Consider the following 25,536-nt stretch of genomic DNA (forward strand, 5'->3'; position numbering starts at 1 on the left):
CACATTAATTCTAACTAACCTCCAGCCCCCTTCAACTATGATTTACATCCAGGACTGACTGTACTAATCCACGTGGCCGAAACCTAGTGAGTGCGAGACATAACCTCTCCATAGCAGTGAGGCAAAGTTTATAAACACAGGGCAAAAGAAATGTTGCTTGGGGTTTACCCATTGGAATAGTGCTCTTGCACTAAAGAAAAAAAGTCTGCCTCCAAACAATGACAGCGAAAAACAACTTGTGCATCGACCTGAAGGAGTGGCAGCATTCATGCAGTAAACCTCACGCATTAGCCGCAGATGCGAGTGAATTTTAGAACCAAGCAGATGAGAGAACATTTTGGCAATTGTTAGCATCACCACCATGTGTCAGGCCTAACGTCACTAAAGAAGCAGCGAACATTAAATCAACATGCATACTGCCATTGCTGGATGGTAAGCTGTAATGCCATGAAGGAGTTCTTTAGTTCTACACCAAATATATGTGGCACTGACGTCCCCAGTTCAGCGCTGTTAAAATTTCAGATGAGAAAGTCAGTTTATTTTTGTTTTCAAGCACCAAAATTAAGAAAAGATGCCTTACCCAACCCAATCCTCCTGCTCTCTCCGAGGGCACAGTGCCTGTTGTCGATGTCAGCCTGCTAGATGCACCTAAACAAGTAAAGTAGGGAGAGGGCCAGGGCAGTGAGCATGGCATCAAATCTCAAACATGGTTTGCTACATTTCAATCATGTCAAGACAAAGCTAAAGCCTTTACGCGAACACTCTTGAGTGACTCATTGTTGCCCTCGATGCTGACCAAAGCATTATCTTAGAAGAACTAGAAGCTCAAATTAGCAAAATCCGCATGTTAATTTTTGAAAGCCCATGTTTAGCGCATGTGGCACAGTGACCGCACACTGGCTGAAGCGGGACTGGTGCCTGACCAACACTGGTGCCTGACCAACACTGCTCTGCATCCTCCAGCGCTTCACACTTAGCGGTATACAACACTCGCAATCTTTTCCACACACATTGTTTGGCTACATTGCCTGGCTGATATAATTTTCCTCGTGGCCCCATGAAAAACAGCGTAGTTCTACTGTATCATTTCACAACTTCCTAACTGAAAGAGCTCGTATGAGCCGGGTGAGTGGGCTGTTAAAGTAAAAAAAAAGTCCCTACAGGCCTTGTGCCTCTGCCAACACAGCCTTCTTCCAATGCCCTCCAAAAGCATCTTGTTTCACGAATGTAGCAAAAACTGCATGAAGCCATTAAACAGTTGCATGGCAAAGCAGCAGAACAAAGAGCAGGCAGATTTTTGGACCCAATCACCAGTATCCCGTGCTGCCACTGAGCTCCAAAAGAGCAAGCATTCATACAGAGCAGCCATAAGCATATGGAATAACCACTTCTTGACAACTGAGAGCAAATACATACTATTAGAGGGACAGTGAAAAAAGTCTATCAATGTTTTTTTTGGTTAGCAAAATCATTGATAGTTCAGTATTTGATGGCTTGTTTGCCGCTCGTCTGGGAGCGAAAGATGCATTTCTTTTAAAGAAGTTTTTCCCACCCTCCGATTCAAACTGCACACTCATATGGCATCACAGGACGGAGCGACGTAAAACGTCACGTAAACGCAGACTCCGTCCAGGGAGCCAGTTATGCGCCCTTCCTTTCCTCAAAACCATCCGCATCTAGAACGTTGTCAACGCCAATGTCAATGAAAACACTGAATCGTTGATATGTTCCCAGTTCATACGATATCACTGTTAATACGCTCAAAATCGCGGACATTAAAAATGTCCCATAGCATTACGCCATATTTTTCCAGGTTAATACGTTTCCAGAAAACACGATTTCCCAACTACTACGTTTAAACTTTCGGAAAACTGTGCTCGTGTAATAAATTTACTGACCAACCGCACATGTGCAAACATACAAGTGGGCAGAATGAGGGCATGCAACATGGTGGGGGGCGCACAATAGTGGCACGCTGCCAAGGTTCGCACTGCCGATGGAGTGCAAAGTGGACCCCGCAACAAAAGCTAAAGGTTGAAAAAAAAAGTAGATTCTGGCCGATGAAAGTGGAGGGCGGGTTCATTATGACAGTGGGATCATTACGCGGGTATACACGGCACATGCTAGACTATATCCAATGACCGTCTAAGAAGCTGCCTAAGCAATTATATGCTTTTGGCTTCGGACTGATCGGAACACAGCTTCTCCAAATTTTATTATGTAGCGCCCCAAAGGCACCAGTCGGCTACGATTGACGCTTAGTGGATGGCTCGGTACTAGTTTCTACCAGTGGGAATTCTTCCAATGAGTGCCGACGTCACCCAGCCCAGGAACGTTTTTAATATCAGTTATATTCAAAGTTAGCCGACCTAGCTGCGATTCGGCCCCTCAATCACAGCAGCTATGCAAAGCATCAACATAGTGAGACAAAATTATGCCCCTTTGCTGCGAGGTACTTGTCCAGTAATTTCTTGCATACGAAAATTTATACTACTCAGCGGATACGAAGTACTTGAAGAGTAGTTTTAGTGCACAAGCAATGTGCCATACATGTAACCCGGTCCACTCGCTAAAAGGCCGAGACGTTGATATCAGCCGGCAACAGTGGCAGGCAAGATTAGACAGCACAGGCACAGCATACATTAACTTCAAGTCAGCTTTGTTCACTTTTGCCATTTCGACGCCAGCATTGCGTTGCAAATCATTCTGATTGCAGCTGCATGTCAGCCTTGCTGCTGTGTGCACATTTTCTTTCAGCTCCTATGCTAGAAACAGTTGCAAGGCAAGGCTAATGACAAACAAAAAATTTGTTGCTTGTTCTACGTTACGCTTGCTTGCATCCTCGATGATATATGCACGGTGTATCTACATTTGTGCATCAACTCAGTGCACATTCATATATTCAGAGGAGTTGAGTAGAATTTTTTCTCATGTTTCATGGAGCTCACTCAAGCAGCAGTTCACAGTAACATCACACCACCTACAGTCACCACTTGCCTTTTACATGACACACTGCGCTTGCACCCCCGTCTTGTGCATTCACATTCCACGGCTAGCGTGCACACAAAGGAAAGACTCACCCTTGGCAGACTTGCCGTCGCCCGGCTTCCCGAGTTGAATATAGGCAGGCGGCACTGCGTGTGGGTCCCACCGCGGAGCCACCTGGCACCATGCCGCGGCCACTGCCTTACACTTCAGGCAAGGCAGAGGACTGCTCCGGAAATTAAGCAGTCAGCCGAGAAGACATCCCATAATTCAGCCTGGTACCTCTGTTCTGGCTGGGTTCTGCACAAAAAGTGGGACAGTCTAGCTCGCATGCGGCATGAGAAAGCTACAGCTAATGGCTAATTCTGCATGCCTTCCTCGTTTATCTGGCCATAAAAGACCAAAATTTAGCTCTGCTACACTTAAATAGGACCGCATTAATTCTAACTAACCTCCAGCCCCCTTCAACTAAGATTTACATCCAGGACTGACTGTACTAATCCACGTGGTGGAAAACTAGTGAGTGCGAGACATAACCTCTCCATAGCAGTGAGGCCAAGTTTATAAACACAGGACAAAAGAAATGTTGCTTGGGGTTTACTCATTGGAATAGTGCTCTTGCACTAGAGAAAAAAACTCTGCCTCCAAACAATGACAGCGAAAAACAACTTGTGCATCGACCTGAAGGAGTGGCAGCATTCATGCAGTAAACCTCGTCCATTAGCAGCAGATGAGAGTGAACATTTTGGCAATTGTTAGCATCACCACCATGTGTCAGGCCCAACATCACTACACAAGCAGCGAACATTAAATCGACATGCGCAAAAAATATATGTGGCACTGACGTCCCCAGTTCAGCGCTGTTAAAATTTTAGATTAGAAAGTCGGTTTATTTTCGTAGTCTGCCAAGCACCAAAATTAAGAAAAGATGCCAAGCCAATCCTCCTGCTCTCTCCAAGGGCACAGTGCCTGTTGTCGATCTCGGCATGGTAGAAGCATCTAAACAAGTAAAGTTGGGAGAGGGCCAGCGCAATGAGCACAGCATCAAACCTCAAACATGGTCTGCTACATTTCTGTCATGTCAAGACAAAGCTAAAGCCCTTCTGTGAACACTCTTGAGTGACTCATTGTTGCCCTCGATGCTGACCAAAGCATTAGCTTAGAAGAACTAGTAGCTCAAATTAGCTAAAGCCGCATGCCAATTGTTGAAAGCCCAAGTTTAGCGCATATGGCACAGTAACCGCACACATGCCAAAGCGGGACTGTCTTCACTACACTGCTGCCTGACCAACACTGTTCGGCATCCTCCGGCGCTTAAGGGGGGACGTGGCCCTTTAAAAGCGAAAAATCACGAAAAATCAAGCTTTAGAAAAGTGCATATTCCGGCAGTATGTGTCATAAACTAACTTTTCTGCAAATATGAATGACTAATTAGCCGTGAAAGTATTTCAAATCAATTATCTAACGAGCCGTGGTGGCCGGTGAGCTGCGAGAGAGCGCAGAAAATACCCCAACTTCGTGCGGACGCTGTTCCTCAGCCAGCGAACCAAGCGCCGCCATCTTGGTCTTCTTTTGTTCGTGAATTTTTGGTCTTTTTTTTTGCCACTTTCGAAGGCGGCGGCATGGTGGGAGCGTGGCTCGCATGTGATTGGGGCCCTCAAAGTGCCTTTCGCTTTTCCTGCCTTTGAAATGCGAGGCTGCGATTGGCCGGAGGGCGCGCTCCTTGAAAACACGGGGGATCGCGCGGCCGCTATTGGCTGCTGCGCGCTGACGCGGCGGCCCCCTCCGGCGGTGGCCGGAGCGACTTGGCTCTGTACTTTTGTCGTTGTGGTCGCCGTCTTTACCATCTCTCGCCGTGTCGTCCGAACAGCTTCCTGCAGAGTGCTGACTATTGCGCAGTCCGTCACGATGCGTCCAACAAGGCTAAAGAGCGTGTTCGGTGCACGGAAGCATGCAATGAAGTGTGTTCGTTCGGCAAAGCGTGTCGCCAACAAGGACTGTCGATGCTTCATGCCGCGTAACTTCTGCTACATCGCAACTAGACAGCGATTGCGTCGCCGGTTCCAGCGACGTACCAGCACCTTCATCGGTGCAAGAATGCGTTGCTTCCGGCATGCCTTGTGTACCAAACGCATCAACCTGGGCGACTGCGGCCTCCAGCTCCTGTCTCGCACCTACCCCGAGGCGTGAGAACGCGTCGCCCGCCGTTCACTTGGAAACGCATTTCCTGACGTGCGAGGAGATCGAGATTCTGGCTGCATCTCGGGAGCCACTTATCGGATTTCCATGGGGTTTTTTTATTCCATACCTGAATAAATTTCCGAGGGAAAGTCGAGCTCGTTTATTCAGATTATTGTGCCTGGAATTTGTCATAAGCAATTAATATTGGCTAATGAGGTCTAATCAACGACACTAAATTCAGTGCTATGTTAAAATTTTTCAGCAAGGAAATTCATCAAAAGGGCCTTGTCTTAACCTGTGGTACCCGACTAGGAATAACCATAATGAATTTCACAGTTACGGCGCTGTTTTCCAATTCTCCAGGCCTGGAGTAAAGGACCTATGTGAACCATTTTGATATGCTCCAGTAAATTTAGAGCCAGTGTACACAGCTTCATGAAACTTAGTATTTCTTCAAATGTCTGTGTTTAAAGCCTACCCTGAATGTTTCATTCAGATATATCTCAAGACACAAGGAAGCTGGTGTTCTCGCAACCTTTGAGGGCCGTTTTCTCAGAATGTATTTCTTGCCTGGCACGGCTGCTCATTCTGGCTGCTGTTCGGGAACCGCTTATCGGATTTCCATGGGGTTTTTTTTAATTCCGCACCTGAATAAATTTTTGAGCACAAGACAAGCCCGCCTTTTCAAGTTATTGAAATATGCCTAATGAAGGTCTAATTTATTGAAACTAATTCTGTGCTGTGCTAAACTTTTTCAGCTTTTGCCCTGGGGCACCTATCCAGGAATGACCGTAATGAATTTCACAGTGCCAAGGCTATTTTATAATTCTCCAAGCCTGGAGTAAGCGACCTTATGTGGACCACTTTGATATACTCCTGTAACTTGAGAACCAGTGCCCACAGCTACACAAAACGTGGTAGTTCTTCAAATGGTTGTGCTGTTAGCCTACCCTGAAAATTTCATTCAGATATCTCAAGAAACAAAAAAGTTGGTGTTCAAGGGTAGCCTCCCCCCATAACTACGTTAAAACCCTACCAGTTTTTTTCTTGGTTTAGAAAGGATAGTAACTTCAGCGTATGCACGAAACACAGCTGCTCCATAGCCGATTTCATGACCAATTGCACAGAAGAGGTTACACAAATGACTGGAACAACATTCTACATAAATAAAACTCTGAGGACAGTTACAAGTGTGTACCGCGAATGTTTTAGCGTTAGCTGTGGCATGAAAGCTATGAATTTTTGTGATATTCTGGCCTAAACTACCAGGTTCTCCTCCGGTGCTCGAGTGCACGTACCCCGACACGCGCTACCTCACGCCCCATGACTCTTCTTGACAGTCTCGCCCGCTTTCTTACACCACATACCCTGTCGGCAGCCGGCCACACCAGTGTACTGTAACGCTGCCAAGTTTCCCAAGTGAGCCATTGCCGCTGGCGCTCTCGTCAAAATATAAACACACCATGCTGTTACTGGCGCAGCATTCTGGCAAATTGCCGTGGCCTGCACCACAGACGGCATCAACCCCGATGGTATTGGAACTGAGGCACGAGCTAAGAAGAGCTATACTGTCGTTGGCACGTCTCCTTTTCTTCTGTATTATGTGAGCGCGTGCACGGCGGAACCTTTATATTTCCCATGCATTGGCAAAATAAAACCAATTTTGAGTGCACCGACTGTTCGTGTCGTGAGTGTTTTCCTTACATTGTGTTAGTCTTTCTTTCGCGCTGCAGTTACGTCGAACCTAATGCACTGAAAACATTGTATATGAAGAGCAGATTTTCTGGTGGTGAACAGACCACAATCACACGGTGCAGTTAAAGCAGGTCGGGCAGGAGCCACCAACGGGTGCAGACAGTTCAAGCAGGAAACTCCTGCCCGGCCAATAAATGGCAAAACAAAGGCAAAGCTTTGCAATTTTGCAAGTGCACCAAATAGTTTCGAACCTTCCAGCGACGCTCTCACGCAGTGTTGGGCATGGAGGTTTTAGAAGGAAGCCAGCAGGAAACGGGGAATGTCACTACCTTCTTAATAAATGAACGTTAGTCAGGGCCACCGAGAGCAAGAGTCAACCATGAGCCGAAAACATATTTCATCTCAAGCAACAGGCCACGCAATTTACATAACATATGATATATACAATAACATTTTTTTATTATTATTAGGAAAGGACCACACACCTGACCCCGTAGTTGAACATTGTCATTTCTCAGGCGGTCCAGAGACTGCTCTCGTCGGGGTGCACGGCAAGGAGTATGGCTGGCTGCCATCTTGCCTCTCTGTAAATGTGCCAGCGCCGCAATACACAGCAGTCAAACAAACTTCAGAACTAGCCTTTCTTACGGAGGTCACGAGACACTTTTGAAATGGCCACAGGCATTCCACTGCTCTATTCTAGGTGTTACAACTCTGCATCAAAATGACACCAGGTCGTCTTGTCACCAGCGTTACAGTAGTTCACAGTAACATCACACCCCCTGCAGTCACCACTTGCCTTTTACATGACACACTGCACTTGCACCCCTTCTGGTGCATTAACAATCCACTGCTAGCGCGCACACAAAGGAAAGACTCACCCTTAGCAGACATGATGGCGGCCGGCTTCCCGAGTGAGTTCAGCCACTGCCTTGCACTTCAGGCGAGGCGGAGGATTGCTCCGGAAATTGAGCAGTTGCCGAGAAGACAGCCCATACTTCGGCCTGGCACCTCTTTTCTGGCTGGGTTCTGCACAAAAAGAGGGACAGTCTAGCTCGCAAGCGGCATGAGAAAGCTACAGCTAATGGCTAATGCTGCATGCCTTCCTCGTTTATCCGGCCATAAAAGACCAAAATATATGCTCCGCTACACTCAAATAGGCCCGCATTAATTCTAACAAACCTCCAGCCCCGTTCAACTCAGATTTACATCCAGGACTGACTGTACTAAACCACGTGGCCGAAACCTAATGAGTGCGAGACAAAACCTCTCCATAGCTGGCCGAAACCTAATGATTGCGAGACATAACCCCTCCATAGCAGTGAGGCAAAGTTTATAAGCAAAGGACAACAGAAATGTTCCTTGGTGTTTACCCTTTGGAATAGTCCTCTTGCACTAAGGAAAAAAAAGTCTGCCTCTAAACAATGACAGCGAAAATCAACTTGTGCATCGACCTGAAGGAGTGGCAGCATTCATGCAGTAAACCTCACGCATTAGCAGCAGATGCGAGTGAATTTTAGAACCAAGCAGATGAAAGTGAACATTTTGGCAATTGTTAGCATCACCACCATGTGTCAGGCCTACCGTCACTAAACAAGCAGCGAACATTAAATCAACATGCATACTGCCACTGCTGGATGGTAAGGAGTTCTTTAGTTCTACACCAAATATATTTGGCACTGACGTCCCCAGTTCAGCGTTGTTAAAATTTTAGATGAGAAAGTCGGTTTATTTTTGTTGTTTGCAAAGCACCAAAATTAAGAAAAGATGCCTTACCCAACCCAATCCTCCTGCTCTCTCCGAGGGCACAGTGCATGTTGGCGATGTCAACGTGCTAGATGCACCTAAACAAGTAAAGTAGGGAGAGGGCCAGGGCAGTGAGCATGGCAGCAAATCTCAAACATGGTTTGCTACATTTCTATCATGTCAAGACAAAGCTAAAGCTCTTACGCGAACACTCTTGAGTGACTCATTGTTGCCCTCGATGCTGACCAAAGCATTAGCTTAGAAGAACTAGAAGCTCAAATTAGCAACATCCGCATGTTAATTTTTGAAAACCCATGTTTAGCGCATGTGGCACAGTGACCGCACACTGGCTGAAGCAGGACTGGTGCCTGACCAACATTGGTGCCTGACCAACACTGCTCAGCATCCTCCAGCGCTTCACACTTAGCGGCATGCAACACTCGCAATCTTTTCCACACACATTGTTTGGCTACATTGCCTGGCTGATATAATTTTTCTTGTGGCGCCATGGAAAACAGCGTAGTTCTACTGTATCATTTCACAACTTCCTAACTGAAAGAGCTCCTATGAGCCGGGTGAGTGGGCTGTTAAAGTAAAAAAAAAAGTCCCTACAGGCCTTGTGCCTCTGCCAACACAGCCTTCATCCAATGCCCTCCAAAAGCATCTTGTTTCACGAATGTAGCAAAAACTGCAAGAAGCCATTAAACAGTTGCATGGCAAAGCAGCAGAACAAAAAGCAGGCAGATTTATGGACACAGTCACCAATATCCCGTGCTGCCACTGAGCTCCAAAAGTGCAAGCATTCATACAGAGTAGCCATAAGCATATGGAATAACCAGTTCTTGACAACTGAGAGCAAATACATCCTATTAGAGGGACAGTGAAAGAACTCTATCAATTTTTTTTTTGCTTAGCAAAATCATTGATAGTTCAGCATTTCATGGCTTGTTTGCCGCTCGTCTGGGAGCGAAAGATGCATTTATTTCAAAGAAGTTTTTCCCGTCCTCCGATTCAAACTGCACACTCATATGGCATCATAGGACGGAGCGACGTGAAATGTCACGTAAACGCAGACTGAGTCCAGGGAGCCAGGGCTATCCAGGGAGCCAGTTATGCGCCCTTCCTTTCCTCAAAACCATCCGCATCTAGAACGTTGTCAACGCCAATGTCAATAAAAACAATGAATCGTTGATATGTTCCCAGTTCATACGATATCACTTTTAATATGCTCAAAATCGCGGACATTAAAAATGTCCCATAGCATTACGCCATATTTTTCCAGGTTAATACTTTCCAGAAAACACGATTTCCCAACTAGTACGTTTAAACTTTCGGAAAACTGTGCTCGTGTATTAAATTTACTGACCAACTGCACATGTGCAAACATACAAGTGGGCAGAATGAGGGCATGCGACATGGTGGGGGGCGCACAATAGTAGCACGCTGCCAAATTTCGCACTGCCGATGGAGTGCAAAGTGGACCCCGCAACAAAAGCTAAAGGTTGAAAAAAAAAGTAGATTCTGGCCGATGAAAGTGGAGGGCGGGCTCATTATGACAGTGGGATCATTACGCGGGTGTACACGGCACATGCTAGACTATATCCAATGACCGTCTAAGAAGCTGCCTAAGCAATTATATCCTTTTGGCTTCGGACTCTTCGGAACACAGCTTCTCCAAATTTTAATATGTAGCGCCCCAAAGGCACCAGTCGGCTACGACTGACGCTTAGTGGATGGCTTGGGACTAGTTTCTACCAGTGGGAATTCTTCCAATGAGTGCCGACGTCACCCAGCCCAGGAACGTTTTTAATATCAGTTATATTCAAATTTAGCCGACCTAGCTGCGATTCGGCCCCTCAATCACAGCAGCTATGCAAAGCATCAACATAGTGAGACAAAATTATGCCCCTTTGCTGCGAGGTACTTGTCCAGTAATTTCTTGCATACGAAAATTTATCTTACTCAGTGGCTACGAAGTACTTTACCAGTAGTTTTAGTGCACAAGCACAGTGCCATACATGTAACCCGGCCCACTCGCTAAAAGGCCGAGACGCCGATATAAGCCGGCAACAGTGGCAGGCAAGATTAGACAGCACAGGCACAGCATACATTAACTTCAAGTCAGCTTTGTTCACTTTTGCCATTTTGACGCCAGCATTGCGTTGCAAATCAAATTCTGATTGCAGCTGCATGTCAGCCTTGCTGCTGTGTGCACATTTTCTTTCAGCTCCTATGAGAGAAACAGTTGCAAGGCAAAGCTAATGACAAACAAAAAATTTGTTGCTTGTTCTACGTTACGCTTCCTTGCATCCTTGATGATATATGCACGGTGTGTCTACATTTGTGCATCAGCTCAGTGCACATTCATATATTCAGAGGAGTTGAGTAGAATTTTTTCTCATGTTTCATGAAGCTCACTCAAGCAGTAGTTCACAGTAACATCACACCACCTACAGTCACCACTTGCCTTTTACATGACACACTGCGCTTGCACCCCCGTCTTGTGCATTCACATTCCACAGCTAGCGTGCACACAAAGGAAAGACTCACCCTTGGCAGACTTGCCGTCGCCCGGCTTCCCGAGTCGAATATAGGCAGGCGGCACTGCGTGTGGGTCCCATCGCGGAGCCACCTGGCACCATGCCGCGAAGCCATCACATACTTCGGCCTGGCACCTCTGTTCTGGATGGGTTCTGCACAAAAAGCGGGACAGTCTAGCTCGCAAGCGGCATGAGAAAGCTACAGCTAATGGCTAATTCTGCATGCCTTCCTTTTTTATCTGGCCATAAAAGACCAAAATTTAGCTCTGCTACATTTAAATAGGACCACTTTAATTCTAACTAACCTCCAGCCCCCTTCAACTATGATTTACATCCAGGACTGACTGTACTAATCCACGTGGCCGAAACCTAGTGAGTGCGAGACATAACCTCTCCATAGCAGTGAGGCAAAGTTTATAAACACAGGGCAAAAGAAATGTTGCTTGGGGTTTACCCATTGGAATAGTGCTCTTGCACTAAAGAAAAAAAGTCTGCCTCCAAACAATGACAGCGAAAAACAACTTGTGCATCGACCTGAAGGAGTGGCAGCATTCATGCAGTAAACCTCACGCATTAGCCGCAGATGCGAGTGAATTTTAGAACCAAGCAGATGAGAGAACATTTTGGCAATTGTTAGCATCACCACCATGTGTCAGGCCTAACGTCACTAAAGAAGCAGCGAACATTAAATCAACATGCATACTGCCATTGCTGGATGGTAAGCTGTAATGCCATGAAGGAGTTCTTTAGTTCTACACCAAATATATGTGGCACTGACGTCCCCAGTTCAGCGCTGTTAAAATTTCAGATGAGAAAGTCAGTTTATTTTTGTTTTCAAGCACCAAGATTAAGAAAAGATGCCTTACCCAACCCAATCCTCCTGCTCTCTCCGAGGGCACAGTGCCTGTTGTCGATGTCAGCCTGCTAGATGCACCTAAACAAGTAAAGTAGGGAGAGGGCCAGGGCAGTGAGCATTGCATCAAATCTCAAACATGGTTTGCTACATTTCAATCATGTCAAGACAAAGCTAAAGCCTTTACGCGAACACTCTTGAGTGACTCATTGTTGCTCTCGATGCTGACCAAAGCATTAGCTTAGAAGAACTAGAAGCTCAAATTAGCAAAATCCGCATGTTAATTTTTGAAAGCCCATGTTTAGCGCATGTGGCACAGTGACCGCACACTGGCTGAAGCGGGACTGGTGCCTGACCAACACTGGTGCCTGACCAACACTGCTCTGCATCCTCCAGCGCTTCACACTTAGCGGTATACAACACTCGCAATCTTTTCCACACACATTGTTTGGCTACATTGCCTGGCTGATATAATTTTCCTCGTGGCCCCATGAAAAACAGCGTAGTTCTACTGTATCATTTCACAACTTCCTACTCAGTGGCTACGAAATACCTTAGGAGTAGTTTTAGTGCACAAGCGCAGTGCCATATATGTAACCCGGCCCACTCACTAAAAGGACGAGACGACGATATCAGCCGGCAACAGTGGCAGGCAAGATTAGGCAGGACTGGCACAGCATACATTAACTTATGAAACCAGTCAGCTTTGTTCACTTTTCCCATTTTGATGCCAGCATTGCGTTGCAAATCATATTCTGATTGCAGCTGCATGTCAGCCTTGCTGCTGTGTGCACATTTGCTGTGTGCACATTGTGTGCACATTGCTGCTGTGTGCACATTGCTGCTGTGTGGCACAGTGACCCACACTGGCTGAAGCGGGACTGTCTTCACTACACTGGTGCCTGACCAACACAGTTCGGCATCCTCCAGCGCTTCACGCTTAGCGGCATACAACACTCGCAATCTTTTCCACACACATTGTTTCGCTACATTGCCTGGCTGGTATAATTTTCCTCATGGCCCCATGAAAAACAGCGTAGTTCTACTGTATCATTTCACAACTTCCTAACTGAAAGAGTTCCTATGAGCCGGGTGAGTGGGCTGTTCCAGTAAAAAAAAAAGTCCCTACAGGCCTTGTGCCTCTGTCAACACATCCTTCATCCAATGCCCTCTAAAAGCATCTTGTTTCACGAATGCAGCAAAAGCTGCAAGAAGCCATTAAACAGTTGCATGGCAAAACTGCAGAACAAAAAGCAGGCGGATTTTTGGACCCAATTACCAATATCCGGTGCTGCCAGTGAACTCCAAAAGTGCAACCACTCATACAGAGTTGCCATTATGAAAAACCTAACACTAGACAAGAAAATGAAGAACAAGAGGGTAATAACAAATGCCGTTTTGGGGCCATTACGGGTCCCTTGTTCACATATGAAAACGAAAAATTTTGTTGTTGTTGTGTGTTGAGTTTTATGGTACATAGGCAGCTAAGGCCACCATGCGTCAAACTCAAGGTGTAGAATTGGCTTTCTGTAGAATGTTTACGAATATCAAAAATTGCCGATGGTGTAGATGACCTAAAAACATTGTGCTGCCTAGTAAAAGAAGAGAAGAAATTTGGAAATCGCTAATGGTAAAAGCCTTAAAGAAGGTCAGGCAGCCTTAGCGGCTATCCTTGGCTAGGCAAGGATCCTGAGGCTCCCAACCAATCAAATAAAAAGCCTCAGCCTACTTCTCAGGAATGAGAAAGTGGCTGAGGTGTATCATGTAATAAAGGGAACCAGTGGTTCAAAAATTACAGTTTTTCAAGGACGCCCGCTGCTTTCCTCGCAACCAGGTTTATCTTGTTTTGTTAGCAGGAAGTTGTGCGTGAGGTGCGTGTGGCCTATTCGCAGACGGCATAAAACCACTTCTTTAAAACTTTCCTGGTGCACACATGACTTAAATTCACCCAAAACTGGTTTTACAAAGTGCAGTTCGCTGTTCCAACGCGACTGCCATTTTTGTCTTAATTTCTGTTGAACTAATTTCATGCAGTTATTAAAGGGTATATTTACTTTTTTTATTTCCTTGCCTCGAGCTTGAGCGGCACACAAATCTGCTCTCTCATTTCCTTTTATTCCGACGTGGCTCGGGACCCAGCAGAGTTTAATGTTTTGTCCTCGAGCTGTTGCTGTTACTATGTTGTGTATGATGTCCCCAAGTATGGGAGTGGTTGCGTTTCTAGAGTGGAGGGCTGTAAGTACACTTAAGGAGTCTGTGTAAATAATAGTGTTTTTGAGGTTCTCGTTTAGTATTTTTTTTGTTGCCACACATACTGCGTAACATTCTGCGCTGAAGATGGATGCGCACTGTGGAAGTCGCATTGCTGTCTCCGAATTTCCTCGCACCACTGCGCTTCCTACGTAAACATTCGTTTTTGAACCGTCAGTGTAAAAGTCCGTAAAACTACTGTATTTTTCTTTGAGTGCAAGGAATTCCTGTACTATGTGTTGTTTTGGAGTTTGTTTTCTTTGGAACTGCGCAAGGGTAAAATCACAGATTGCCGGAAAATTGTGCCATGGAGGCAGTGGAGCTTGTCTTCAAGCAATGGCAGGTAATGTGTCCAGTACGCCGAGGTTTTGACACATCTCTTCAAAACGCAGGAGGAGTGGCCTGATAGCTTGTGGTTTGTTGTTAAAAAGTGTTCTTGATGGGCACTTTGTGACTATGGGGTAACATAGGTGTTTGGGAAGCGAACGGATTTTTAAAACGTACGAGCAAGTGAGCATGGTTCTTTGGTCCTCGAGTGACGGTTCGTTGGTTTCTACATAAAGACTGTTAATGGGTGATGTCCTGTAAGCACCAGTGGAGAGACGCAAACCCAAGTTATGCACTGTATCTAGTCGTTTAAGGTATGATGGTCTCGCTGACCCATACACTATACATCCATAATCAAGGGTAGAGCGTACTACAGAGCGATCAATTTTTAGAAGGCATGTCCTGTCGGCACCCCAATGTTTTCGTGACAGTACTTTGAGTATGTTGAGGTATCGGGAGGCTTTCTTTTTCAGTGCATTTATATGAGGCAGGAAAATGAGCTTTTTGTCAACGGTTACGCCTAGGAATTTGTGCTCATTTTTCACCGGTAGCTGTGTTTTGTTCAGGTGTATAAATGGGTCGGCCTGTAAGCCTCGCTTAATAGAGAAAAGAATGGTCACGGTTTTCTGTGTGGAAAACCGGAAACCGTTCTTGTCTGCCCAGGTCACCAGTTTATCCACTGTCAGCTGTATTTGTCTCTCGCATGTTACCAGGTTTGAGGATGTGCAGGCTATTTGCAGATCGTCAACATAGACGGATAATGGCCTTCGGTATTACTTTGGCTATGGAATTTACTTTTATAACAAACAATGTCGTGCTCAAAATACACCCCTGAGGAACCCCGTTCTCTTGAACGAAGCCCCTGGACAGGGTTGATCCTAGGCGCACTTGAAATGAGCGGTCGGAAAGGAAGTCCTTCAGGCAGTTCAACATCCTGCCACGGATGCCAAGATCTGCTAAGTCACGAAGGATGCCGAACCTCCAGGTGGTGTCGTATGCTTTCTCGAGGTCAAAAAAGACGGCAAGACAGTGCTGTCTGTGTATAAAAGCCTCTCGGACAGTATTTTCCAGGCGAGTTAAGTGGTCTGTTGTTGAGCATGCTTTCTTAAAACCGCACTGATGGATGTCAATAAGTTCAAGAGATTCAAGCAGAAAAGTTAGTCTTTTATTCAGCACACTTTCGAATGATTTGGCAAGGCAGCTGGTAAGGGCTATCGGCCTGTAACTAGTAGGGGATGTTGGTTGTTTTCCAGGTTTCAGGAATGGTACAATAACTGCTTTCTTCCAGGCTTTCGGCAATCTTCCGAGCACCCACACTTGGTTAAACTTCAAGAGCACCTCCACAGATGGCTGGGAAAGATGTGCTAGCATTTCGTAATGTATATTGTCAGGGCCAGGTGCTGTCTTTTTTCCGGCCGAGAGAACTTCGTTTATTTCTTGGAGTGTTATTAAACCATTGTACGGTTCTTTTGTGCAACCCGTTGTTGGAAGTCTATGTTTCTCCACTGCATGTTTATGCTTTAAAAATGTTTCTGTGTAGTGTGAAGAACTAGAAATGTTTGAGAAATGTTCTCCCAAGATGTTTGCCTGTTCCTCTATATTTGTCTGTGTACCTGGAGCTGTTAAGAAAGGAATTGTGTAAGGAGAAAAGCTTTCGTTACACTTGTGGACTTGTTCCCCCATTTTTTTGGACGTAACTGAACTATTTATGCGTGATACGTAGCTTCTCCATGATGTTCTTTCGGCATTTCGGCGGATGTACCGAGCTTTTGCTCTCGTCTTTTTAAAGTTGATGAGGTTCTCCTGAGTTGGGTATCTTCGAAAAACTCCCCAAGCTTTATTTTGCTTCTTTTTTGCTTCTCGGCATTCCTGCGTGTACCATACCTTGTTGTTTTGTCGTACTATTCCTGACGATTGAGGAATAGCTTGGCACGCAGCATCAATAATGCAGCTTGTAAAAATTTCATTCAGTTCGTAAACGTTAAGACTGAAAATAATTTCTCCAGGCTAGCCTTTTCTCTAAATAGTTGCCAGTCGGCTAGGTGTAGTTTCCAACGGCGTGGTTTACTAGGGATGACTGATGGTGGCGATGAAAAGTTAATCACTACCGGAAGATGATCGCTTCCGTACGGGTTATCGAGAACATCCCACTTAAAATCGGTAAAAACGGAAGAGCTAAAAGATAAATCTATGCAACTCATTTTTCCTGAGGCTGGAGAGCAATACGTGGATTTGCCTGTATTGAGTAGGCAAACATTATTGCACAGAATAAAATCTAATATACGGCCCCTAGTGTCTGTCTGTTCACCACCCCACAAAGGGGAGTGTGCATTAAAATCCCCAACTACCAGATATGGCTCTGGTAGCTGATTAAAAAGTGATTCTAGGTCATGAAGTGTTACTGTGAGGTGTGGCTGAAGGTATACTGAACATATGGTAATTGTTTTAAAGCTAATGACGGTGACTGCAATGGCTTCATAATTCGTCTGCAGCTGGATTTCACGTGTTGCAACACCGCTCTTAACAACGACAGCAACACCTCCAGAGAGCCTATCTGCCTGCTCACGGTCACGGCAAAAGACTTTATAATTCTTAAAAATATTTTTTTGTAAAGGTCCCAAATTGGTCTCCTGAAGGCACAGTGCTACAGGAGACAGAGCGTAAGAGTTCTGTTGCATCGCTGTAGTTATTTAAAATTCCACGGCAGTTCCAGTGGATAAGGAACGCCATGATTATTTTAAGGAGGAGTGTTTTGAGACCTCAGGTCCCTCCTTGTTGAGGGCCTGTTATCGCGGTTTTTTCTTTTTTCCGGTCAAGACAGCCCCGTCGCCGTTGCGACCGAGGCGAGCTTTGACTTGTATCCATCGCCTCCATGGAGGCGCTGGAGTTCCGCGGGGAACCCGCGGGCAGAGGGGTGGTAGACTTCTCCCGAACGGGGGAAGCCTTGTGGGCTGCCGACTTGGAGGACGGCCGGCCCGTTGTTGGGGATGGCATAGCAGCTCTCGCTGCATTTGCCAGGGGCGCGGATGGCCCTGCCTCAGCCTCACTAGGTGTGAACTGGGCAGGTGCCTGAGACCGGTGTGATGCGCCGCGCCCGCGCACCACATCGGCGAAGTTTGTGTGGGGTGTTAAGGAGAAAGTGCCTTGCGACATTGCATAACGCTTTCTTGCCTCTTTAAAAGTGATATTATCTTTTGCCTTTATTGTAATGATTTCCTTTTCTTTTTTCCAGGCAGGACAAGACCTTGAGTAAGCAGCGTGCTCGCCTTCGCAGTTTGCACAGCGTGGCGCGGCGTCACAGCCGTCCGATTGGTGGTCATTGGAGGCACATTTAGCACAGGTGTTGCGGCCGCGGCAGCTCTGGGAGCCGTGACCGAACTTCTGGCATTTGAAACAGCGTCTAGGGTTGGGGATATAAGGGCGAACGGAGATTTTTGCATAGCCTATCTCGATTGACTCGCGTAGGGTGCATGAGGCAAACGTCAGGACCAGGTGTTTTGTCGGAACCACTTTGTTGTCTTTGCGGATTGTAATTCTGTGGACGTTGGTAACATTCTGAGGGTTCAGTCCTTCAAGCATCTCTTCCTCTGTTAGGTGCAGGAAATCATTATCTGAGATGACACCACGTACTGTGTTCAATGATCTGTGCGGTGTAACAGAGACAGGAATATCGCCAAAAGTTTCAATGTTTGCAAGCTTTGAAATCTGAGTTATGTCGAGCAGTTCGAGGAGGAGGTCACCACTAGCCAACTTTGTGACTTTGTACTGAGGGCCCAGGGATTCTGTAAGAACTCTTGAAACAAGGAACGGGGATATTTGTCTGGCTGGCTTTTCTGTTTCTTTACTGTGGACGATGTGGTACTTCGAAAAAGTTGTCTTCTTTTTGCTGAAAAACTGTTGTGACATCAGTCCGTCCTCTTTTCAGAGGGCGATCATTATTAAGCCGGGAGGAAGCCATAAAAAATTGTTCTTCGGCCTTGGTGCCAGCCACCCACCATGGAGCCCAACTAGGGGACAGGACAGGAACTTGAAAACAAGTCCTGCCCACGCCAGCTGTACACCATTGCTATAACCGAATATGACGAAACCCAGGATAGTTCGCCACACAGGGTTAACCCTAGCCGCCAGAAAAAAAGAAAAAACCAAGGAAGGAGGAGGAGACAGGAGAGTTGTAAGAAAGATGATAGGAAAGTAAAAGATGGAGGGGAGGATAAGGATAAGACGACTGCCGATTTCCCCCGGTCGGGTCAGGCCAAAGGTGCCGTCTACAAGAAGCTGGGGCCAAAGTGGTGTGTTGCCTCCGCCGAGGGGCCTTAAGGGTCCAAACGCTCGGCATCGGCTCAACCACCAGGATACCTTTTTCCCCGGACACGGCGATGCCACGCACAGCGAGGCGCGGGTGCTCGGGTCCGTGGTGATGCACAGTTCACCATCATCCCCTTTTGGGGATGTCCCTGCGGATGCTCGGGAACCCGCGGTGTCGCCACTCACCGTCGCGACGCCTGCAGCTTGAAAATCGAAAAATGGAACAGCTGTGTTCATACGAGTTGCCATGAGCATATGGAATAACCAGTTCTTGAACTCTGAGAGCAAATATATTCCATTAAAAGGAGAGTGAGGAGAATTCTATCAAATTTTTTTGTTAGCAAAATCCGATAGTTCGGCATTTCATGGCTTTGTTGCCGCTTGCCCAGGAGCTAAAGATGCATTTATTTCAAAGAAATTTGGATTCGAAATTGAGTTTTTCCCACCCTCCGATTCAAACTCAGCGCACACTGATGACGCCACAGGACAGAGCGACGTGAAACCTGACGTAAACGCAGACTCCGTCCAGCGAGCCAGTATGCGACCTTCCTTTCCTCAAAACCATCCGCATCTAGAACGTTGTCAAAAATGAATGCAGACATCTTGCGCTTTGTATATCCTGGATTAACTGAGCTAATCCACATTCATTTTTTTCGCCATGTATAAAAGGATAGTTGCTCTGGGTGATTGTATATGTTTTGCACGTACACGATGTGAGAGTTGTGGGGTTGAAATGGGGAGATAAATAGTTTCTCCCCGCTTAATTGCGGCTGACAGTTCAAAACCGTCAGACCCCACCCCGTGATACCACAGGCTACAGAGCGCACACCAACTACGGCAGGCCTTGCTCTGAAGGAACAAATGAACGACACAATGGCTGACACAAACAGGCATTTATTGCTACGTACAGCAACACTGTATTGTATTGTATTGGGTTTTATAGCGCATAAGCAACTTAGGCTATCATGCGCCAAACACATGGTATAATTTATTTCAAAAATTGGGTGTCCTCGGCGAAAGTCCTTGTCTAGACAAGGACTCCGAGGAGCCCATCAAATCAAATGCAGACCTCAGCCTTCTCAGGACTGAGAAAATGGATGAGGCACGTCATAAAATGCGCGAAAGCACGAGATAAAAAATTTTTAGTATTAATAGTTCTACGATATTTGATAACATATTTTGTTTAAGATAGCCGCGTCTTTCAGAAAATTAAAAACAGATGAAGTTCTTACAAGTGGACTATCCCCTAAAAGTAAATTGGGGTGGAAGGGCATGCATTCATCGTAAAAAATTTTTTTGTTAGCCGTTCAAGGTGTGTGCACGAGAATAAAATGCGATTAACTGTCAGCTCATCTCCACATTTCTCACATAAGGGTTTGTCTTGTTTTGTCAGTAGAAAGCTGTGTGTTAGGTGTGTGTGTCCGATGCGCAGGCGGCATAAAATTATTTCTATAAAACGCTCCTGATGCCTGCATGATCTCCATTCTCCCAGAATAGGTTTTACTAAATGTAGTTTATTTTCTTCACTATTCCATGTACACCGCCATTTTTCTGTAAGTTTATTTTTTACTAACTTCATGCAATCTGCATAGGGTATATTTACAGTCTGGACTTCCTTACGGCGAGCTTGGGCAGCGCACGTGTCAGCTCTCATTGCCACGAATTCCGAGATGGCTTGGTATCCAACAGAGCTTAATGAATTCCTATCAAAGGTTCCCTTACGTTTCTGGCTTTCAGTGCTGTGATTGCACTCGGCGAGTCCGTGTAGATAATGCTGTTTTGAATGTTTTTTTCGACTATTTTTTATACATCCACCGAAATGGCATAGCATTCAGCTGAGCAAATTGACGTGCACTGAGGGGACCGAACTACCTTTTCCCATTTGTCTTGGACTACAGCACTTCCGACGTAATGTGATGTTTTAGAACAGTCTGTATAAAAAACTGCGTATTCTTTGTACTTTTCCTCTAGTCCCAAAAATTCTTGTAGTATGTGTTTACGTGGAGTTCACTTTTTCTGAAATTGTGTCATTGTGTAGTCCCCTACTGCGGGAAAGGTGTACCAAGGTGGCAGTGGTTTGGATCTCTGGGCGACATCAGGTAGTGTGTCTAAAATAGCCAATTCCTGGCAAATTTCTTCAAAACGGAGGATAAGGGGTCTCGTCGCATTCGGTTTGTTACTAAAAAGCTGCTTTGATGGGCACTTCGTAACTATGGAGCAGCAGAGATGTTTTGGTAGTGAACGGGTATTTAGGACGTATGCACATGTGAGCATGGCTCTTCTATCTGCAAGGTGTGGTTCGTTACATTCTACATATAGACTGTTTATTGGCGATGTCCTGTATGACCCACTTGCAAGGCGCAGACCTGAGTTATGTACTGGATATAAGTGCTTCAAATAGGACTGCCGAGCTGAACTGCACACTATGCACCCATAACCTATAGGCATGAGCGAACTATGCTGCGGTAGATGTGCAAAAGGCAGGCTCTATCAGACCCCCAGCGTTTACGTGAAAGCACCTTTAAGATATTTAATGATCGAGAAGTTTTCTTCAGGTTCTTTATGTGGGGCAAGAAGGTCAGTTTTTTGCCAAACGTTATGCCCAGAAATTTGTGTTCTCTTTTTATCGGTAATTCTGTTTCGTTCAGGTGTGGTCTAGGATCTGTCTATAGGCCACGTTTAAGTTAGAAAAGAATGGCCACTGTTTTCTGTGGGGAGAACCGGAAACCATTTTGGTCAGCCCGTGTTGAAAGTTTATGGTTAACTGCACTTGTCTTTCGCATGTTGATATGTTTGAGGACGTGCAAGCTATCTGCAGATCATCGACATCGATCGAATACATAAGACCTTGGAATGATTTTGCTAAAAGAATTCATTTTAACAACAAAGAGGATCGTGCTTAAGACACTTCCTTGAGGCACTCCATTTTTCTGAATGAAAATTCTCGAGAGGATTGAACCGAGGCGTACATTGAATGAATGGTTTGACAGGAAATCTTTTAGGCTGTTCAACATCCTGCAATGAATGCCAAGTTCAGCCAAGTCATGCAAAATTCCGTACATCCAGGTTGTGTCATATGCTTTCTCTAAATCGAGAAAAAACAGCAAGACATTGTTGTTTGTGTATGAAGGCTTCACGGACAGTATTTTCAAGGCAAACTAGGAGGTCTGTTGTGGAGCATGCCTTTTTGAAACCACACTGATGAACACAGAGAATCTCACAGGCGTCTAGCACAAAGCTTAATCTAATATTCACAATACTTTCAAAGGATTTTGCAAGGCAGCTGGTGAGGGCTATGGCGCTATAACTACTGGGAGAGGTTGGTGGTTTTTCTGGTTTTAAAAATGGAACGATGATGGCCTTCTTCCAGATTTCGGGTAGTTTACCCGACACCCAAACCTTATTAAAAAAACTTAAAAGTGCCTTTACGGCAGGTTCGGAGAGGTGGGACAGCATTTGATAGTGTATTCCATCCGGGCCCAGTGCTGTCTGTTTATCAGCGGACAAAACTGTGCTGATTCCTTCAACTGTAAATACATTATTATATGGTTCATTTGTATATCCACTTGTAGGGAGTCTGTTTTTCGGACCAAAAAATATTCGCCTAAAATATCTGCCTGTTCGATGTTTGTCTGTATACCAGGAGCTGTTAGAAGGGGAAGTGTGAATGGGGAGTATTTACCATCAAGCTTTCGTACCTTCTCCCACATTTCTTTTGATGTGGTTGAGCTATTTATTGATGTCACACAACTTTGCCAAAAGTTTTTTCGGCACTACAGCGGATATATCGGGCTTCTGCCATTTCCTTTTTAAAGTTTGAGATTTTGATGCGTGGGGTACCTCCGAAAGTTTCCCCATGCTTTGTTCCGTTTCTTTTTTGCTAGTCTACATTCTTTTGTATGCCAGGTTTTGTGGTTTTGCTTCACCACTCCAGAAGATTGAGGTATAGCCAGGCGCAGAGCGGAAATGCAGTTTGTGATAATTTCATTAAGTTCATCTATACTTAAGTTATTTTGATGTATATTTTCTAAGCTGGCATTTTCTTGAAACAGTGCCCAGTTGGCCAAATGAAGTTTCCAACGTCGTGGTTTTGTAGGAATGATTTGCGGAGATGTTAGGGTAGATGATCGCTACCATACGGGTTGTCCAAGACATCCCATTTAAGAGCAGTAAAAACAGAAGGCGATGTAAGAGACAAATCTATGCAGCTCCATTTTCCGGAGCTTGGAGAACAGTGTGTGCTTGCCCCTGTTGAGCAGGCTTATATTATGCACAGAATAATATTTTCTAAAATACGGCCTCTAGTGCCACTTTGTTCACTTCCCCACAAACTGGAGTGAGCATTAAAATCGCCGACTAACAGATATGGCTCTGGTAATTGTTTTAAAAGGTCTTCTAAGTCATGGAGTGTTACTGTCAGGTGTGGTTGGAGGTATACGGAATATACTGTGATTGTTTTAGAATGTACTACAGATACTGCAACGGCTTCAAATGTAGTTTGAAGCTTGACTTCACGAGTGGCCACGTTACTTTGAACGACTATGGCGGTACCTCCAGAGAGCCTATTTGGTTGCTCTCGGTCGTGACGAAAGACTTTATATTTACTTAAAATATTTTTGCTTTGATCCCAAGTTTGTCTCCTGGAGACACAAAACAACCCGGGGAATATAAAGCAAGAATATCTGTTACGTCACTGTAGTTTTTTTAGTATGCCTCGACAGTTCAAGTGAATTAGGACCACCATATCTAATAACATTTGGCGATATATTTAAAAACATATGCTCCCAGTTTTGTGGGGCCTGTTATTTGAGTTTTTGCTCCCTTTTAGTGTTCAGGGGAGTTCCGCCGCCGCTGCTGCGGAGGCGGGCTACTGCTTATATCCATCGCCTCAAGCGAAGCGATCGATTTCCACGGAGAACCCGAGGGGGCACGGATTTGTGGCTTCTCCCTACGGGGGGAAGCCGCGCGGCCTACCAGCTCAGGGGCCAGCGAGCCTTTCTTTTGAGATGACAGGGCAGCCTTGGCTGCACCTGTAAAAAATGTGGATGACCCTGCCTGGGCAGTGGCCTGAAGTTGGAGTGGTGTATCACCATTCCCGCCAACTTTGGTTGTGGCACCTCTGGAATGACAATGGTGCCGACACACGAGCGAGGGATGGGGCAGGCACACATCAACAATGGTGTACTATGTGCACACTGTCACCAGACGCCTCTCGGCCCCCCGGCGCATGGCGTCAACATATGACTGCTGTCTCTTTAAACTTTTTCTTTGCCTCAGGGTAACATATATTTTCTCGTACTTTCAGATTGATTGATTTGTTTTTCTTTCTTGAAAACTTCACAGGTTCGTGAGTAGGCTGCGTGTGGACCTTTGCAATTCGCACATTTTGTTTCAGTTGCTTGCAGTGCTCCTAGGGTTAGGAATGTACGGGCGCACTGGGCACCTGATGAATGCAACTCGGACTCGGGCAAACGAGTGCTGCCGAATGTTAGAACGATGTGAGGAGTTTTTTCTTCTCCTTTATGCCTTATTGTGATGCGGCGAAGGGACGTCACGTTTTGGTCACGCAAATTCTCGAGAAGCTCTTTTTCATCCTCTATCATTAGCAAGTGCTCAGAAATTACTCCCTGAACACTGTTCAGGCTTCTGTGGGATGTTACAGTAATGTCAAGATAGGAAAGTTTCTCTTGTTTGAGTAATGCATCACTCTGGTTTTTGGATTTCACTTGTACAAGAAGATCTCCTGAGGATAGTTTTTTTGCTTCATATTCCTCGCACTAGCCACTTTTGTATTACGAACACTGATAGTGCTGCCACTGGAGAGTTTTGCTCAACTGTGTGGACTATCAGGAACTGTGGGAAATTTTCAGTAGATTTTGCAGTTGAAACTGCGATTCCTTCAGTGCGGTAGCGTTTTCGGTTCCGATCGTTTTTTTTTAGGAAGGGAAATTGAGAATCCATGCAGCATGTATGAATTAAGGGTTCCTGTTCTGTCACTTGTGCTTCACCCTTATAGACACAAGAAGGTCCCGGAACCCCCCACCTGGCATACAGATGGGGAGCCCGTCGGCCGGGCATTGACCATGGCCCCGACCCGCCACCGTTTATGGTTTCTACCCTTCACCTTAAAACCTATCGCCACGGTGCGGATGACAGCTTCAGTATGGGAGCTAGGGTCCGTGGTGGCGCCAAGCACCATCACCTTGAGACTCAAGGTGCCCTTGTGGGACGTACAGCAACAATAACACCAGCTAGCAACAAGATATGCTAATCAATCGATGTCGCCCGACTCACCAGCAAGGTTCCGAGCGAACGTTTGCCCGCACTAGGGCAAGGGATCAACTGAGTGCGCGGGCAACCGAGTTGGCGGCCTCATTCCCTGGTTGGCCATGGTGGCCTGGAGTCCAAATGAGAAATCGGGTCGTGGGGTCTTGATCCCGAGCTGCTCTCCAAAGTATTCGTTGCGCTGTTGGCGTTACCCAGCCCAGTTCATAATTCTGGCAAGCCCCTCGCGATTTGGATATGATGAATTTAGATTGAGCGTGGGAGGTGGCTAGGGCGATTGCTACCTCCTCCGCGTGGGTTGTGCTAAGTGCCTTAAAAGTGAGGCCATTCACCTGTCTTCCCTCGTGAACGACTGCGGCCATGTACCAT

General features: G+C 45.9%; 1 long non-coding RNA gene across 1 annotated transcript in view; it reads right to left on the minus strand.

Annotated features, from left to right (window-relative positions):
* The window catches only part of LOC144113375 (uncharacterized), a 103,576-nt gene that overhangs the window by 72,040 nt on the left and 6,000 nt on the right, over positions 1–25,536 (minus strand). Inside the window, exons 2-6 of the long non-coding RNA XR_013310751.1 lie at positions 12,014–12,081; positions 11,158–11,300; positions 8,638–8,705; positions 7,743–7,890; positions 7,347–7,445 (exon numbers count right to left, since the gene is read on the minus strand). This is a non-coding gene — a long non-coding RNA (uncharacterized LOC144113375). The remainder of the gene's footprint in view (positions 1–7,346; positions 7,446–7,742; positions 7,891–8,637; positions 8,706–11,157; positions 11,301–12,013; positions 12,082–25,536) is intronic.

The sequence above is a fragment of the Amblyomma americanum genome, chromosome 1 (genome assembly GCF_052857255.1).
Source record: "Amblyomma americanum isolate KBUSLIRL-KWMA chromosome 1, ASM5285725v1, whole genome shotgun sequence".
NCBI lineage: Eukaryota > Metazoa > Arthropoda > Arachnida > Ixodida > Ixodidae > Amblyomma > Amblyomma americanum.